Below are 14,133 nucleotides of genomic sequence, written 5' to 3' on the forward strand. Positions count from 1 at the left end.
ACTTCTACAATAAGTATGCTTGATTAACTGAGTGGAAAGCAATAAAAGTATCTGAGAAGGTAAAGTATTTCTGCATTTCACGCAGAGAACTGGGCAAGAATGACTTAAGACTTGATATACCTGACAAGGAGCAATGTTTAAAAAAATACACAAGCAGAATACCAAAAGGAAAGACTTCTCACTGCAGGCTATTAATACAGATGCAGTATGACGGCATACCCAGTAAGCTGTATCATAGCACCAGCTAGTGGTAAGAATTAATGAAGGCATTTTTACAGGAAAAATAACAAGCATGTTCATAACAAGAAAGCTTCAGATTATTGTATGTAGTCTCTTAGCCATCAAGCCTATTGCCATATCTGTATTTTAGATATGGTTCAATAAAGCCAAAGTTCCATATCAGTTTCACTGAGCATGCCTAATCCATCTATACTGCATATCAAGTGGTTTTGATGTAGCTGCTAAATGTTAGTAGTGTGGACAACAACCAAGCACTAAGTATGGGAAAAAGTGTTACTTCATCCTCAGAGCCAGCCTGTCATTAGACAAGTATTAGTTAACCAAAACAAAGAAGTTAAACACTATTTTATCATGTTTTTACCTTCCACGGAGTATTACCAACATTCTCCTTCAACATAAACTTACTGAAATACAGGATTTTCTCTACTAAGTTAATTACTTAAATATTTAATGATCAATCATTTTCTGGTCCCAATCCTACAGTGTTTGAAGTTGTTTACAGAGGCAATCCTAAAACATCTACTCTAGTTTGCAGTGGAAACCATCAAATGTCAGTTGATATTCTAACTTTATTTGGACCTTATTTTTATCCCTATGTCATTGTTGATGTAATTAACACAGATTAATTTTTCCAATTACTAACCATCACCTGAGTCACTACTCCCAATAAGTCCTACATAGCTTACCTGATGGACTGAAGATCTCAGCAGCTGTCAAGTTCTGGAGACAGCAATGCTCAAATTAAGCACATCTGTTCTGCCTTGGACTTAAGTTATCTGTTCTGTAAAACAGAAAAAAAAAAAAAAAAGTCTTGGGCTCCACTGCCTGTGATCAAGAGTTCATGAAAAGACTTCACCGATTTTTGACAATTGTCCTACCCTGGATGCCCTCGTTACCTTTTTGCTTAAGTCATATGTGATTTGTGGGAAGGCCACTTGCAGGGTGTTCAGGGAAGCACAATATCTAAGACTAACTAGCTATGAGCATATAATCAGTTCCTTACAGTAGTCCTGAAGAGGAACCTTGCAACAACTATAGGGAAAGGAGTACTTGTTGGTTGGCAGATGGGTTTATGTACAGTATTACAGGCAATAACAGAACTCAGACAAGAGTGACAAGCAAACCATGAGGCATTTATGAATGGCGTTAACAGACACCATTGATAAGCTTCGGTACTGCTGTTGTAAAATAATTAGATTTTAAATTAAACTTGTTACTAATGTAAAGAAGACTCAGACCATAGAAAATAGAAATGAAAAAATAAGGACTTTGAAGGACCCTGAGGCTAAGTTAGAAAGGACCACCTAAACCAGAAGGAAGTGAAATAGAAATACTTGAGTATTATTACCCAGGATATTCCAAGTCACCGAAATATCTTAGTAGTTCAGCCAATTCTTTGTTGCCTCTCAAACAATTTTAGAAAAAAACAAAACAAACAAAAAAAACATATTAAAATTTAGAGCTACTAAGTACCCCAAATCCCAAGCAGTTGGACAGTATCAGTCTTCCCCTGAGAAGCTTTTAGTTTAAGCCATAACATGCAGTGTATTGTCTCCTGTGCTTACAAGAACAAACTTGAACAGCACAGAACGATTAGATAATAGAGACCTTGTTCCAATTAACAAGAGAAGAATTGGCCATATTGGTATCACCTTGGTTCAGTTAGTTTCAAGGCTGCTTCAGACTCTCTGACGAGAAAAATCTTTTCTAGAAATTTCATTTTTCTTGGATGGGTCACCAAGACTGCTACATCCAAGAACTTCCCTATCTCTAGCAACATAAGCATCACCTTTTCAAACACCCTGAATATATTCAGTCAGACATCCAGATTTACAGAAGTTCTTACCATTATTTTTCTCTCCCATGTACTGATATGCGTCTGTGCATTTTTAAGCACACTCAGGCAACACAAGCTAGCCTAACTCAGGCTAATTTGTGATTTAGAAGCACAAGAATAGCAATATTGCTATTTTAAGAACACAAAAATTGAGTGTTCAGAATGTCAGTGGGCTAAAAATTTGTAGGCTTCTCTGACCATCAAAACTAGTAGAAATTGAAGTGCATGTCCACTGGAACACCGCCAGATGGTATATATTCTCAACGTGAGGTGAAAATAAAGATGACGTTCTTATATGTACACAGTCAGACCTATCTAGGTTTCAAGAAGTGGCTAGATAAACAAAAACCTTTGCTTTTTTTCCAGGCAAAGCAAACTGCGAAGTCTACCTGGAAATAAATAGGGCCAAGAGAAGAGTCAAGACCAGCACAGACTATGTCAAAACAGGACAGCTTTTTCTGCTCAGTAAGGCTGAATGATCAGTTCTGGAGAAAAAAAAAAAAAAAAAAAAGTATTAACAGTCACTCACCACAAGAAAGTGACCGAGTTACAGAATGAAAGTGTTTCAGACAAAGCTGATACTGCAAGATCTGTTTTTATTGTAAAAAGGGATGTTTCCTACGTGTTTCCATCACAATTATCCAAAAGTTCTGTTATCTGCCTTTTTAATGCTGTCTTTTAACCTCAATGGGCTTGCGTACATCTGAAAATGAGCTCTGATTACTTCAGTTTGCTGAAGTATTTCTCCTTCAGAGAAGGTAGAGTATTGCAGTAAGCTTTGTAGAGACATTTCTAATTTAAATGAGCAGCCTGAGAGCCATAGGATTCATATATGGAAGACTGCTACATCAGGAGTGAGCTGCTAAAATATTTATAAATAATGTGACATTCTACTGTGTAATGACTTCCAACTAGTGGTATTAATCTGTCACAAAAGATGAAATGGTATTTTACTCCCCTGCATTGTCATTCCTAAAAAACAAATCTTTGTCCATATAAAGAGTTCATGTGTCAATACTTTGGTTAACACAGTTATGAGATAAACCCTAATCATCTCCAGAAAGAAACATGGCTTTGAACCTTGACGAGTGTTCTCTCCTGTTAGAGCCTAACGTAGCTTTGAAAACATCCTGTCCATACAACAGATCCTTGGAGTCTCCTTTTGAATGTTAGTAAGGCCTTACAGCAAAACAGAAACAAGTCATTTCAGTTCTCCCTTTGCTAGTGTTTTGTTTGAGGTAAAGCATTGAAATAATGCCTAGCATTCTATCTCTTAAGGCAGCAGTTACTAAAAAAATAAATTTTTAAACAGAAGACTCTCATATACCTCATGTAACTCTTGCATTTTTAAAATAAAAAGGTGTTAAATATCAATGTCTTTCTGGTCCATATTCCACTGTTAGAAGCTATATATTAACTGAATCACAGCAGCACAGAAAAGTGATTTGGAAGCTGGATAATCAACAACAATACAGGGAACAATGTATGTGACTACATGATTATGGGTGTCGCTACCTTACAATCTTTCAGAACATACTACATGTAAAGTAGAGGTATAGAACCTGCTTGAGTGACAGCTAGTTGAGTAAGACACTAAGTGCTATTCACACTTGAGCAAAGCACAGCTGCTTAGAGCAAGAGTGATAGGATAAACCAAAAATACACAGCCTGAGAAACTACCAGTGAGGACCCTAAGGGAAAATAACTGGAATCCCTGTAGTTCAATACCAAGCTGACAAATCATACGTTGTCTCAAGTTTCTCCAAATCTTCAAGTGTACTTTCACTGATGAAGTGTGGTGCTCAGTTTGTTGGTGGAGATCACATTATTCCCTATTACTGTTTTAAAAAGCAGCACAAATTTGTGAAGATTTTCACAAAGTTTGATTCATTACAAGTCACTGCCTGAACAATGCAAGAACTACAAAAAAAAGGCTCGTCTACCCTTTTTTTGCTTGTGAAAATGTTCCAGTGACAGCTGAACAGAGCAGTACTACTACTACTATTCAATAACCAACACCGACAAGCAACTCCAAAAGCAAAGTTTGTATTTGTAAGCGATTTGCTATCACACAGTCAATACAGTATTATTTGACAATAACCTTTAACAGGTTCATCAAACATTTGAAAGAGATATTGTTATATTTGCAGTATGGCTTATTTGCATCCCTTGTGTGTTGATTTATTCTATTCAGCACAGCAGAAGTTCTAATTTTGTCAGTGCAATACCTGAGAACTTATTATTATAGCCACATAAGTAGTATTTAACACATGCATCTCTAAATTCAAGAGAGTCAGAACCCAGCTTAAAGTTTTACAAGTATTCCCCCCACATAGACACACCCCATAAAGTACTACATTAGTGGAAGAAAGCAAGAACCTTTTACAATATATAGTTAGTATTCTCTAAAATTTAAAAAGAAAATTCTTCTGTCAGAACTCATTTCTTTAATGTACTGTGCATCTTTTTATTTTTAGAACAGTCTTGGAAGATGATTCAAGTTAACAACAGAAAATATGAAGCCCAGAAAAGACTACGCATCCATTTTTAAGTTAAAAAAAGAAACAAATAGGATAGAGGTTCAGAAGTATATTTACTAGCAAATAGCACACTGTTGAGCAAATGGCTTGGAAATACTTGGACTACACTCAGCTTATATTACTAATGGCATTACAAGTGTTAAACACCAAAACTACTGATGAACAGACAGCACCTGAGAAGTTGTTGTTTTTTTTTTTCTCCTTTTGCAGGTATGCACATAATAAGCGCATGACAACTATACTTTATATAGATAATAAGAGAATATGACTGCTTTCTACTCTGAGGATTTTGACTAAATAAGTGTAATAATCCATCCTTAAAATATCTGCAAACAAGAGTTCCTTAGGTCATAAATTACTTAATGCAAACCAATTCCAAAGCCTATCTTGTCTTAGCATGGTTAGCAGACCTCTTCAACATTTAGATTCTTTGTTTTAGTTATTTTCTTGTAACAGTGACAATTAGTCTTTTTAATTAACAGAGTTGAAGTATTTTCTCTTACTATTCCAACTCTTTCTTTTAAGATTTCTAACAACAAGGGTTCTAACAACAAATCAATTTTATTAAAAGCTTTTTTGAAAAATACTGATATTGTTACCATAGAACTAGGGCTTTTTATCCATTGCAATTACAAGCATAAAATGTAAGTAATTAGAATAAGCTACCTTGTTTCCACTTAGAGCTTCAGCTTTTCAAGAGTTCCTTCTTCATCTACAATATAAGGTAGAACAAAGAAACAGTTAATAAAACAAGAAATATATTAAGAGCAACACAGAATTAAAGAGCCTTTGGAAAGAATTATGGATCTATAAAGAAGTCCATGTTGTTCCAGCATTACCTTCCTAGACAATAAAAAATAAAACAATGGCGTTGAACAAACAAAGACAATTTATAGTTTAAGGACCATCATCCATTAGAAGTCTCCTTAGGAATTATCATTAAATACTAAAGTACACTGGAAAAAGGTTTTTTAAATCGCCAACTAAGCGAAGCACAAAACAATGAATCCATCTTAGCTATACTAAATTCCTACTATATTACTGCAGAAAGACACATAAAAGCTGCAAGAAAACAAAAAATGCAAGAAATGAAAGACCAGCAGCCTCCCTTTTTATTTCAAATAAATAAATAAACAAATCCCACATATCCCAGACCTCAAAGTAAACCTATTACTGGCTTCTCCTATGACTTTTAAATAGATGTCCTTCCATCAGCGGCAGGTTGAGTCTTTATGTTAGGCTTTTGAAGTGCCTTGACCAGGAAGGAATAGAGAAGCAGTAGTTCTCAATGGAAAGTTTTTGCTTCTTTCAGCCTTAAATGAGGGAATAAGCATTGCTAATTTAGTAATGAAACTATAAAATAAATAAGTTCTAACAAAATGTTAAAAATACTAGCGCTTTGTAGCTAATGCTGTATGTTATGTGGGTTGGCTCGTTGGTATCTTCTCTGCCTAGTTTACAGTGTCAACAACAATGCTTCTGGAGTATAGAAAAAGAAGTTAAAAGATGTAAGATAGTAAACGTATATTTTCTGAAAGGGATTTGTTCTGAGCTTATCTGACACCATTTTCTAAGGCTCTAAATGTGTTAAGCAGAAGACTGTTGTGATTTGTATTCAGATTACTTGTGGTAGTTTTGAGAAACCTTATCTTCAGTATTTTTGAAGATAAAAAAAGGTTGTACTTCAGCTAGTAAAACATGCATTTTGTTCTGGGGATTTGGTTTCTGTTACAGGTACAATAAAGCCCTAATAGAGCAAAGGAAAGCCTTGATTTTTTCTTGAGGGGAAAAAAAAAAATACGAAAACCTGTATAGGTGTAATCAGTCTAGTTTATAAACTGTTAATACAGATAAATTAGAATTCAATTAACTTAGTCACTTAATAAGTCAAAGCAGTTTAAGCATATTTATCTAAGGATTTGTCATTACTAAAATTAGAGGGTTCAGAACTGATTTTCGTATACTTAAGCAGCATTTTAAAATATAAATATCTCCTGGGTGTTCCAGGTGGGAAGATCACTGTGTCCTGTTATTTTCAGTCTGCTGTTGTTTGGTAGAGTTATGCATTGTAACAGAGGCATTAAAACTTCCTGGCTTTGAAGTCCATGCTTTCCTTATACGTGAAAGATCATCTTTGCAGCTATGCTCATTGGAAACACGGTGGATTCTTTCAAAAAGCTTCAGTTTGACATGAATTGATGGTCAGGCAATTTCCTTGGCTACTTGTTAAGGAACTTTCCTGCTTTGTGGAACAGGGCTCCTCTCTATCCTGTTACTACGAGTACTTTGCATATCCAGGCTTAACGATTCTAGTGTTACTCCTTGATGTGCATACATAATGAATGTGAAATCAAAATAATCTAATAAATATTAAACGTTTCTAAACTTCAAACCTCTGATTTATAACTGTATTAGCTTGACTCCCATCTGATGGGCATAACTCAGGCTTTTTTTCACTACGTAAATGGCAAATCCTTAACACTTCCATGTTTAAAAAAAAAAAAAAAAAGCCCTAGCCTAGGAAGATTACATCTTTTTGATGCTATTATGAATACAAAATTCAAGTGAGCGGTAAAAATTATTTTCCTCCGCAACTTAGACAAAGGGAGATGCCGTTATGCCCATCTCCAAGGTGTAACTTGGCATTTTTCCTCTCAGAAATTAAACCAAAACAATTCTGGTTTCGAGAGGCCGGCACGACAGAGGCGCAGCAGGGGCAGGTCGCAGCCCCCTGTCAGACCGCCGGCCCTCGGGGGGCGAGGCTGCGGCCGTGCATCACCTCCAGGTTTTCCAATCGTTTCCCCACAGACACTGACGTGATTTTTTTCCTTTTTTCAGTCAGAGTGCGGAGCTGCACTGCGAAAAGATGACATTTAAAAAAAAATAAATAAAAAAAAAATCAACTAAAAATTAAAAAATAAATAGGGAAAGAGAACCTGCTCTTCACAGCTCATTGTCTGGGGATGAGGATGGTGGCTGGAGGCCGCGGTGCGGAGCCGGCTCGGGCAGGTGGGGTGAGCTGAGGCGGTCTCACGGGGGGCGAAGCGGGGGGCTGAGGGCGTCGGGGGTGGGGGGGGACGGCCCCGCTCCGGAGGGGGTCCCGCGGCGAGGGGACTGCCCGCTGGCCTCCCCCCAACGTCACTTCCGAGGCTGGAGACAAAATGGCGTCGGGACGGTGCCGGAGCTGAGGCCGCTCCGAGCCGCTCCGAGCCGGGGCCGCGGGAGGAGGAGGCGGCGGCGGCGGCGGCGGCGGCGGCGCCTCAGGTGAGAGGAGGCGGCGGGGCCGGGCGCGCTGCCCGCGGGCGCCGCCGCGCAGGAGGGGCGGGCCGGGGCTTGGGGGCGGTGGGCAGAGCCACAGCCAGAGCCAGCGGTGCGGGGCCGGGGGCGCGGCTGGGAGGGGGTCCGGCCGGCGGAGCTGCCTCCTGCGGGGAGGTGGAGCCGCCCTGGGGGGACCCGGCCCGAGAGGGCTGCAGGGTTTCAGCCTGGCAGGGAGCGGGTCCCAGGGAGGGGAGGGAGTACCTTCTTCCACCCATCTCCGTCCCCTGCGTTGGGTTTTCAGGTTTCTTGTTGAAAACGCTGCCTCAGAGGCATCAGCTGGCGAGGCAGAGCTTTGTAAGCGCTGCCAGCCTGACGTTGCGAGACAACTTTTGGCTTCCAAGTAGCTCGCAATGCCTGTGCCTCTGAAGTTTTGGCAGTTCCCGAGTGATAGGGCTTGCTGCAGCCCAAGTGGCTGCCCAGCTGGGTGAGAGGGGGCTCGGAGACGTGAATTTTGCTTTCCTCAGTAAGAACATCCTTCCTGGGACACGGCACTCAAACCAGGGATTTCTTCGTAGCGGTGCAGTGATAACGTGGGGAAGAAGGCTTGGAGTGAGCAGGCATCAATGTGGATGTGGGACATTTTAGGGGAAATCAGAAGTAGTGCCTTGAAGTACATTTTGTGTTTGAAGCCAGAGCAGCAAGTGGAGCATTGCTGACAAGCTTCTCAAGAGCATGTAGCTGAAATCTTCAGTAAAGTTTCTGATGGTTTTAAATTCACATGAAGGAGCCGCAGTTTTATTTTGAAATAGCAAAGACAACTTTAAATTGTTTTCAACTGTTGAAGAAGGGAGGGAAGGTGACGTGGCTGCACCTGCTGCCTCGGCACTTAGAGGCAAAAAGAAATATTTTTCTTACTTCATGTTCGAGTGATCGATAGCGGACACCTTTCGAAGGCAGCAGGGCTGCTTGCCTTTCTGATGCCACTTTTGCTTCTCCCAGCCTAGACTCTGAACTGCGTTGAGCATGTTGTTTGGATGCTAAGTCTTTTTCAGTTTATCCACGTGTATTATGTCGATGGGAAGATGTATGGCAGTGTAGTGTCTAAGTATTATGTTACTGTCCCTTGACATTTGCCACGTTTTAATAAAAACGCTGTGCGTGCTAAGGTACACCATCCTTGGCATAGACTGGGAGGCCTTCAGCTCTTCTAGCTGCTGAAACCAGTGGCAGTGGGGCAGTGACAGCCCTTCAGATAAAGAACGGCACCACTGATAGACGGGCAATGTGACTTTTAGGAAACAGAAGATCTGTCTGTTTTGTAGAGAGTGCTGTCAGAGCCGTGTAGCGCTTCTTGGTTTTCAGGCGTGTAGCTCAGTGTTGGCCCCCCCCCCCAGGATAAGCAAGGGCAGAAGCGTCTCAACAGCTTGTCTGACCATAACGACGAGGCCAAGTTTCACTTCTAGTGAGACCCTAGTTTTGTGGGAAAAAAAGGCAAATCATCGCTTTGGACAATACAATCTTCGATAGAAATGATGGTTATGGTGTTGGAGATTCCCGAATTGAGTGCTATTTGCTGTAGGTGTGGGGATCCTAAAAAAAAACCTTCAAAAGTAGCATGGAAGATGGGGGAAGGATGTTGAAGTACTTACGTACATTTGTGTAAACCATCTATATTTATCTACAAGTATTTGCTTGAAAATGGAAGGGAATTAAAACAGAAAGTCAAAGTCAACGACAGCTTTCCTTTAAAACTCAAATGGCTCTTGGCATCCTTTGTTCAGTGCAGCATTGTGCCCGTTTCAGTGTTTTATACAAAGACTTTGATCCTTAGGGGTGAAAAAAAGTGATAGGACATAAAAAGATTTAAATATTGCTCAGCCCTAGGTGCCAATCCGGTAAAAACAGAAGTTCAGGGAGATTTAGAGATGACAGTTGTGGTAATGTGTTTGTGTATGGCTGTCTGCAGCCAGTAGCTCCTTAGCAGCATGCCTGCCATACCCTTAAATGAGTCTCAAGTAGGGGAAGAAAAAAAAAAGAAAACCTAGGCTATGGCTTGTAGCAATAGCACAGTACCCTTTTCATCGTGAGTCATTTGCTTACTTGTGAAGACAGGAGACTGCTACTTTTCTTTTTTGTCAGGGTTTTATAAACATCTGGGGTTTATAAACTCATGCATGTTGAATACCTGCGTTGGCAAAGCTTTTCCTTTATATTTCCTTGTGAGCCTTTCTTCAGTCTTTGTAGTTAGCAGAGCCTCCATGCTTAATTCTTTCCAAGGTGGAGTTGTGTTACGTGCTATCCCCTTTTGATTTATAGTTTCACAGTTTTTAGTGTTCTGTAATTCAGTCAAATTTTTTAGTCCTGTACATGATTATATTTGCTGTACTATTAACATACATGTTAGTGTCTTACAATTGCAAAATCCCTTTAGTTTACTAACTCTTAATACGTGGCAATTTTTCAATAGGAACACCGTAGTTCTGCAGCATTTTCCATGGCCACGGTACGTGATAAATAAAGTCTTGAAAAGATTCCTGTTATTTTAGTGCAGTGCTCTTCATCTTGGATATGTTTATTTCGACTTAAATCAGACTGTTTGGAGGAATCTTTGAACCACATGTAGTCTTGGCGAGTATGAAGAGATTTTAAAAGTACTGCAATGTATTTCACTTTGAATTTCTTGGCACGTGAAAGGGCAGGTGTGATCCTGCTTCTTAACACCTTCCACCCAAATGAAATTGTTTCCTTTGCCAATGTGTATTTTCTGATCGTATTCCTAGCTGAAAAATATTGCTTTGCCTCTGTGTAAACATGCTTATAGACAGAAGTGAGAGACACTCCTATGTTGTAAGAAGAAACAACTGAAGCAGGCTATTCCGTGTACTGGTAAATCTACAGTGTACTTGTCTGAGAAAATCATCGTTTGAATCTACTGCCTTTGCAAGTAGAATGGAAAGGTATGCTTCTGTCTGAAGATCGGAGTGATATTTCTGGGTACGTGCAGTTCTTAGAGACTGATACCTCCTGTTGCTGCTTCTGCTTCGTTGCTGTTTGATCCTGCCATGAGGAAGAAATGATTTTCTAGAAAAATGTGTGTGAAGGTGAAGAACTTGGCGTTTGGTTTTGTGTTGATGACTTGTTGGTGTGGCTATTTAAATAAACCCTCTTAAGGTATAATAGCTTGGTTTTTGCATAGCAGTAAACAAAGCTTTTTTTTTTTTTTCTTAGTGAACAAGAGGCAACAGATTTTAATATTCTAATCATTACTTGCCCACTTTTCTCTGCTTTTCTTCTGACAGTGTAGAGTAATTGAAACTGTCGTGGCAATCAAGTGCCCATAGATAGTGCTGGTTGTTTCTATCAAATCCATGGTTTTTAATCTTTCAGAGCTAACATGAACTTAAATTTTTGGAAGCTTTAATACACACATTTTCAGTGTATTAGGTGAAAGAGTAACTCAGTATCGAACTGCAAAAAAATGTAAACACCCTGATGTGTGTGTGGGGTTTGTTTTTTAAATCTTTCATATGCCGCAACTGAAAACCAAGACAAAGAAAAAGAGAATTTCCAACACCTTGCAACGTCATCCCAGCCTGAGCCCCTGCTCAGTAAGAAGACACGCTGTTGAACCTTTCAAGTTTTATTCCTGTTTTGTAAAGAACATGTTTTTACTGGGCAGTGATGTAATGCATGTCCCATTTGCAGCTTCCAAAATAGGATTGATGCTCTTAGGCCTGTTTTTTTTTTTTCCTTTCTCTGAATTGGAAGCAACATTCTCTTTCGAAGTAGTCTTTTATTTTGGGTTTAAAAAAATAAAAAATAAAATTATATGCTTACAGATGTGATAAATATGGCTTAGAAAATCAGAGGATAGACCAGCTGGTATAGCCTAGGATTGTACCTAGTATCTGTAATGCTGGTTTTCTATAAAATTGCTTTCTTTTATGTGCAACATTTATTCCAAGTAAGCTTTTTCTTTTTTCTTTTTTCATAAGGGAATATTTAAAATTCCTTGAATGTAGAATTCAGAAGCAAGGTCAATTTTTTTGTTTCAAATGTTTTCTTTCAGAGTGGTCAGTGTTTCCTCAAATAAGAATGCTTTGTATATTCTCATCTAAATAATTTGTTGCTTAATGATCAGACTTTCTAAATAAACTTTCCTGAGACTCTAAGATTATAGAGAGTGGTAAATATTTCTTTGTTTGTTTCTCAATTGCTTCAATATCGTGTGAAAGTGCCTAGGAATTTTCTACTCATGGGATGCAGCAGTATGTAGTGGTTTGCCGTAAATATTGTAATATTTATATAACTGTTGTAATATTTATGTCAATGTTTTCTGGAAATTATAAAAATTCAAATTACTGGCGAGTACGTTTCATGTTTGGCATAGAACCAAACCTTTATTTACCTTTTCTGCAGTAGTTCGGTGAATGTTCAAGGTTTACTGTCATAGACTTTAATAATAGTCTGGGCTTTGACTGGTAGATACGTGTATATGTTGCTGTTAAGTTTGGAGAAAAGGTTCAAAACATTTTTTTACCTGTACTTGACGTAGCTGGTGATGTGACTTTTCAAAGTACTAACACAGTTGCAGTCTATTGCAGACTTAAAAACTGATCCATTGTGGTCATCCTCGCTCCTCTGAGCGCAGCGTCCTGCAGTTCCTGTGACTACAAATCAGTGCAGTGTCGCTTCCTTCGGGGCTTTTCTAGGAAACCTTATGTTGGACTCGACTGCACAAGTCGCTAATAAGTCATTAGTGTGTACAGTGGCAGCCTGTTGCTGCTTGCAGCCGCCTAGCTGGTAGCCATCGGTCACGCACGGAGCTGGTATTAGGGCAGCAGTTGTAGAATTTGGTCCATGTTTTCTTGTTTTTGTTGAACGAGGGGTTAAAGACAAAACTTGGTGTTGCGAATGGTTTGTCTTCTTTTCTAAAGCTTTTTTTTAGTTTATGTAAGGAGGAATAGTGACTATGGATCAGTATGTATGTAGTCTTTTATTTTCTTCCAGTGCAATTAATCTTTCTTTCCAAACAGTTGTGTTCATTGTTAACAAAAACAAGCAAGCAAAGAAAAAAAAAAAAGTAGAAGGAAAAAAGTGAAGACGTTTTCAGAGAGCTTTTAAGTTCTAGAGCTCAGGTAACTTGTCAAAACTGCAGGTATAAAATGTGAAGGTGAAATGTGTGCTTTAAATTAGCAGCTTTATAAGTAGTTGTTGCAGCTTTTGTTTTACTATAGCTTCATTTCTCATCTGATTGTATTTTTTTTTTTTTGATGAACTGATTCCTTTGGTAACTTGAAGCTGAAAGAGTGTAGAGTAGTACAGTCTTATGAAAGTAAACTGTTAGGTATACGTTCAAATATAGCAGTGTGTTAAGTTTTGCAAGTTTGAAATATCAGTCAGAGTTTTGGATCCAGTCAGTTCTATAGAAGCTGAATAATAATACACATTTTAAAAAATGTGTAACAAAAAAACCCCACAACAACAGGCTTGTTTTGGTTCTTTCTGAAAACTATTAATTCTAAGCAAAATAATATTGAATTAGTATACGAAAAAGAGAAATGTATTTTTACTGCTCAAATAAAACAACATTTTAAAAAAATACTTTTTAAAAAGTTTTTTTGGCATTTCTCTAATGAGTCACATAAGAAAGCACCCCCCCCCTTCACTTATACTTGTTGCCTCTCTAATTCTTTACGTTTAGTGGCAGAGTTGTGATGCTGATGAATGTTTGCCTCTGTACGCCAGTGCTTTAAATCTGGTCGGTTTTACATACCTATAGTTCTGAGTTAAGTCTTCCTGGTTTATTCAGTGTTGAAAATCATGTATATACTTCCAGGTGACTGTTGTTTACTGCAACGTAACATCTGTGCACATCTTCCAGTAGGTTTTCTAAATCAGTTTCCAGAGCCATGATAGATGGTTCTGATAGAGGATGGGCACTGATCTGATAAGATGCAGTGCAAGGGGGGAGAAAAGGAAGACGTAGGCAGCTGGAGACACCGACCACATAACCTTGTGTGCTACAGCCTCAGTAGTTCACCAGGCTGCGCTGTGAAATCATGTTAATAAAATATTCTTGCTTTAGGTGTCTTTCCGCGATTAATTGTTTTTAGTTTTCTTGCCAAGCACAGAGAAAAGCAGAGGTTTGTTACCAAAAGTAAAGCATTTTTTCACTCTAGGAAATGCTTGATGCCTCTCTCGCTATCCAAAATAACCTCATTTACAGATTGACGTTAAGCAGGTACCACCCAAACG

General features: G+C 38.9%; 1 protein-coding gene across 1 annotated transcript in view; it reads left to right on the forward strand.

Moving 5' to 3' along the window:
* Positions 1-7,735: 7,735 nt before the first annotated feature.
* Positions 7,736-14,133, forward strand: part of PRDM2 (PR/SET domain 2) — a 55,723-nt gene continuing 49,325 nt past the window's right edge. The window contains 1 exon segment of the mRNA XM_040533917.1: positions 7,736-7,881. The gene's annotated coding sequence lies outside the window, so the exon portion shown is untranslated.

The sequence above is a fragment of the Cygnus olor genome, chromosome 21 (genome assembly GCF_009769625.2).
Source record: "Cygnus olor isolate bCygOlo1 chromosome 21, bCygOlo1.pri.v2, whole genome shotgun sequence".
NCBI classification, from domain to species: domain Eukaryota; kingdom Metazoa; phylum Chordata; class Aves; order Anseriformes; family Anatidae; genus Cygnus; species Cygnus olor.